Genomic DNA, 5,759 nt, shown 5'->3' on the forward strand with positions numbered 1-5,759 from the left:
GGCTGCGCGATTGCCCGCTCGCCGCCGCAGTGCATCGGTCAACTAACTGAGGCTTTAGGGCGCTGCACTTTAAGAGTCGATCATAATCTATTTCAGGTTAAGGCAAACTAGCCAAATTTATTTCCACATAAAACTTAGATGAGAAATAACCATTCCATCGAAACTGCTGCCATTAAAAATCAAAGCCAAATGATCGTAACAACCAAACGTTTGTGCAATGAATGATTTTGAAATATTTCAGCCAAACATAACGGTGAGCTCATTCATTTTCATCTACTGAATGAGATATGAACGGAAATGATCAATATGAAGAAGTCATCTGAAGAATTCTGTATTTATCCACGAGGATGCCTTAAAAATTATTTTATTTTCCAATTCTCATAACCATTGCCGAGTTTGAAAGCAACCTCTTAGGGATTAAATAATAATAATAAGCTATTTAAGACAGCTATTGGTACAAGAAATATTTCTGTGATTTTTTAAAAGAGGAAAGTTATTTAAATTTTTTTTTTATATTCATATTAATTTGTCACAAGTTAAATATTACTATTTAGATAAGAATAATTATTGCATATCTAGCATTAAAAACGAAACCTTTTTAAAAAATTTATTCACGATTTTTTTGACACATTATAATCCAAAGAGCACGGGTGTCTTAACATTGAAAGGACATAGGCTGCTCGGGACACTTTTCAGCCTATCAGTCATTACGTTTTAAAATATAATTTCCAAAATGTTAAGCTTTTTCTACTAATGAAAGCTGCATTTTTATAATTGTTATATTATAAAATAAAAGCAGCATCAACACGATTAGAATTCAGTCATTTAAATCTGCAACTGATGAATATTAATATCAATGAAAGAATTTAATTTCATTGCATAACTATCGCATTCTACTCAACCCCAAAGAGGGAATTCATTTCGTATTTAATATTCAAACAAGGAAAAAAAACCAGAAAAAGGCCCAATACTTCTTTTTTTTTTCTCTCTCTCCTTTTATCAAGTCTTTTAGAGATTTAAATGAATGCACGAAAGAAAAGCGTTTTGCAAAATAAGCGGATGATTGAAATCAATTCAGAAACTCGACCACATTATTTCGTAACAGGAACAGATTGTTTGTATTGAACAACCATGACAAATTAAAAAATACCTTTTCACTTACTTAAAATAAAATAAAAGTTTAAAATGTATCAGAAAGTTTTGGGATGAATGCTTTGAAAAGAATATATTTATCTGAATTGTGAAATAAAATCTTATAAATTTCAAAATGTTGGCCTATATTCATTTCTAAAATGATACCCTAACATAAATATTCTAGTCGATAAACAGTTACTTTTCCGATTTAGAAATATCCCACCTCTGTGTAACAAAGAAGTTTAAATTAAAATTATGATACTAAGCTCAAACAAGATGCCCGGAAAAACAAACAAACATAACAGTTTATAAACTAAGTGGCAGCCTTCGGCGACCTACCTGTTCAACAGGAATACTGATTATGTTTAGACGTTTACGGACAATTTAATAATCATGTCACTTGATTATGTCATTTTAAACTTCAAATGTAATAGACATTTAACCTATGTCTTTTCTGTAACCCTGCACTTGTTTTGTTCGATGTCTTACATGAAAGTTCCTAATGGCGTCAAGTAATTCGAGGCATCTAATCAGGATCGGATTAAGCTTTCTAAGGGCCTTAAAGCAACGCAAGTCGTAAAGCTCCCTTTTTCCATGCTCACATTTCAAAATCCGCTATATTTTATTTATTTTAATTTAATCTCTATGTGCGCAGTTTAAACAAAATTTTTTGACATATTGAAACATTTAACTGCGGATCGCTTTAACTTGGTTTCAGCTTATTACATATAAAAAAAAAATGTGCAGTTAAATTTTAAAAATATTATTATGCAATATAGTTAAAAAAAAACATTTTTAAAACATAGTCTAAATAATATCTAATAATAAAATCGCACATGTTTAAGTTATAAACATAGAACTTTTTTTCAGAGGCCTACTGCATAAAAGTTGCAAACGGTAATTAATTGAGAATGTTGCTCGAATACTATAAATAACTTGATTAATATTTATTATAATTTTGGATAAATTCAGGGGCATGGTTTCTGTTAGAGTTTTGACTCCCTCCGGTGGAGAAATTCTGTTCCCCTAACCAGAAGTATTCGAGACGCCGACATGTACACACTCTCTCTCCCGTCTTTGTGTTGTAATGTGTTTGTGTGGTAGCTCAGAAATGTCCGTGTCCATATATATGTGAAAATAAAACATATGAAAGTTTCAACTCCTGCTTCGTCATTAATGGAATTGTCATGCACTGACTGATCAGTTTCTATGATAAAATGAAGGTGCGAAATTAAATGATCTCTAAAAAAATCATCGAAGGCTCGGGGTCTCCAAAGTTGGAGGCCTTTAACAATTATCCTTTGCCTATTTACTAATTCTGCCCTGCAACTAATTGAAAATGATCAGGACCAATAGGGACAAAGATTTCAGCATTACGGTGGCACAGTAACGTCTAACTGCATATAAACTGAATTAAAACAAACAAACACGTAGAATTAAAGATAAATAACAACAGTGGGCTACTATGAGCTTAGTGTTATAATACACTTGCATCTTAGAGGACTTTGCCAACAGGTTTGAAAGAAAATTTGAAGAAATAATAATAATAAACAGAAAGATCGTAAAATACATTAGGATATAAATTTAGCTTTAAACAACTGAAGATAAACAAGCAATGAAATAATTGTAAAAACAATGAAAAAAGTTTTTCAAACTTATTTCAAAGGAGAAAAGTATTGCTTAAATTATATAAAAATTATTTTTGAAAATTCACAAAAATCCGGATAAAAATGGGATGAAATTAAAGTTTAGAATTTTAATTGATTTTTTAAAAAAAAATTATTTAGAAGCGTACATTCTCACTCTTCAAAATATATACCAGACATTTGAAAGCCCTTTCTCTCTTGAAGAGTGCTAACATATTACACACGCATCCGCTTTTATTATTAGTAATGCTCTTCACTAAAACATCAATATTATTTCATCGTTCTTTTAACATTTTTCCAGATTCTTATTTCGTTGCTCTTCCAACACGGCACAGATAATTCCATGTATATTTAAGCTATGCCATTTCCTCTGTATTCTAATACTGGATTACTAGAGTAGATTTTTAAAAATGGTCCTTACATGAAATAATTTTTATTTGCAAATTTTCGATCTTCTCTATTTTTATTAAAAACGAAAGCATATCTGCTGGCAAACTACAAGACAGACGTTGTAACAATCAAATTTGTTAAAAACGTCCTTTAAAGTTAGGGAATTGTATGTCAGGACGAGTATAATAGAATTTTAACTAAGAAATTTAAATGATTGGAATTGAGTCGTTTTCACAGATAACTATCGAAAATATATTCACACAACCGTTATCTATATCCCAGCTCAAAATAAATAAAAAATCTTTGGAATGGTACCAAGCAAAATTAACTATCGAGTATTTACATGCAGTTGGCAACATCACTTTTCATTTCTGCAATAAGATTCAAAATATTTTCACTGTGTCTAGAAATATTAAATCACGTGTTCCCCTGAAGAATGAATGTTCCAATAATGTTTTAGTATTTTTAGCACTGTCATAAAATATTTTTGCTTTCTTATTGCAATCCATTGAAGTGTTTACTGGAATCTATCAACAGCGACCGAATATATTATGCATATAGCATTTAGTGTAACAATTGAACTTATTTAAAAAAAAAAAATACGTATAATTTATAAAAATACTTTCCATTTTCATTTATTCCTTTTGGTAATACCCATCATGACAAAAAAGAAATCAGAAATATAAAATACTTAGATTAAGCTAGCAAAATAATTGCATTCGTTTTGGTAACATATTGAAAGTGACGCGCAAGTAAAACAAGAATGAAAAAATCGAGATTTGTGACAAGATTTTTTATTTCATTAAAAAGAATTTCTGTTATTATGTATTGTACTAATGAAGTAAAAAAAACACATTATGTTAAAAATTAAGTATTATATGAGTTAAACCGGTTTCAAAATTATGTAACAAAAGAGTTAAAGGGGGATAAAAAAAATTTAGTCCCATAACAAAATACAGAAAATTTTAAATGCTTTGCATTTAACAAATCTTGACGCAGAAAAACAGATTAAATAATATGGTTCTATTATAATCCGAAAAAAAAAATACTAAAACAATACAAATAAATTACAAAAACATTGAACATTTTTTTAAAGAAAAGTATAGAAAAAATTTAGTTTTTTACATAATAAGATTTATAAACAATTATAATTTTTTTTTCATTCAATGTGCAGTGTATGGATGTTCTATGATAAAATAAATAAAAACGAAATTTTCAAAAAATTAAAAATAATGATTCATTGCTAAAAATTTATACTTTATTGTTCTAATCTTATTAGAGAATTCTTATATATTTAATATTTTGATATTAAATATATTATTATTATATATATGAATAAAATATATAAGAATTTTTATATATTTTATTTCTTAATATTTTTAAATATGTTAAATTTAAAATTACTTAATTTAATGCATAGCAATTATTCTGAAAAGATAAAGAAAAATAACTAAAAATAGTACAACAATTGTAAAAGATAATAATTATTAATGGAAAATAGAGACACAATAGAAAGTATGCAAAATCCTTAATATAGTTTTAAAAAGTAATGACCAACAAGTGGACTTTATAATATTATATAAATTTCAACAAGCTTCATTTGCTTCCTGAGAATAATATCTTTTAACTATTCATTGAAAAACTTTTCCGTTTATAACTTCCTCAATATTAAATTAATAGCACCTTTAAAAATTTTTAAGAGTTCAGGTGAAATAAGAGCCCATCCTCCCACCTCATCAAAAAATCAATGTTATGAATAATTTAATAAATAAAAAAATACCCAATAAAATACTACTATAATTAATATTAAATTATTTATATATAGAAAGGAAACATAAGAAAATATTCCACAAGATCGAACAGCCGTCAGAAATTGGCAGAATGCACAAAGAGTCCCTAGAACTGAAAATGCCGGCACTATTGGAGAAAGACGGTGACAATCAGTAATCTTGCTCTTTTCCCCTCCAGTTATTTGAAATGTAAAGCACTGATGTTTTTTCTCCCATTATGTGTTTAGACATGAAGTCGAAAATAGCTAAGGTAGTCACGCGTCATAAGATAGTACTCACAGTAAAATAGATGTACTAAAGCAAAAACTACTGGAAAATACCTCTTACTCTAGTAAATTATAAAATTTTCATATATGTGTCTTTGCAATTATACTTTTATAGATAGTTTCTAGTCAAGGTATCCAATAAGTTTGCCGCGAAAAAACAGTCAAATCTAATTTGTTGCAAGACAATAATAACAAAGGTTGAAAATTAAATAGTGGTAATCGTATAATTATAACCAATAAATACACACATAGTCTGAAATGTTTCAAATCCTTAGATGTAATCACAAACATGGTGAATAACTGCTTCCAGCAATTTTGAGGAATCCATCATTTTAAGTATCCCTCACAGTTCAGTGTAAGTTATGAGTACTCCCCCCTACTTTTACTTTGTTTATTTGCTGGACCATATTAAATTTCCCTTCAATATGATTGGTGTACTTTCCTCCTCGGCCTGAGCTGCCACTTTGATTAAATGTTTCCAATCGACCATGATGTATGCATATAACTTTGTAAAAATAACCTCAGCAAGTAAA

The sequence above is a fragment of the Argiope bruennichi genome, chromosome 3, assembly GCF_947563725.1.
Source record: "Argiope bruennichi chromosome 3, qqArgBrue1.1, whole genome shotgun sequence".
Lineage (NCBI taxonomy): Eukaryota > Metazoa > Arthropoda > Arachnida > Araneae > Araneidae > Argiope > Argiope bruennichi.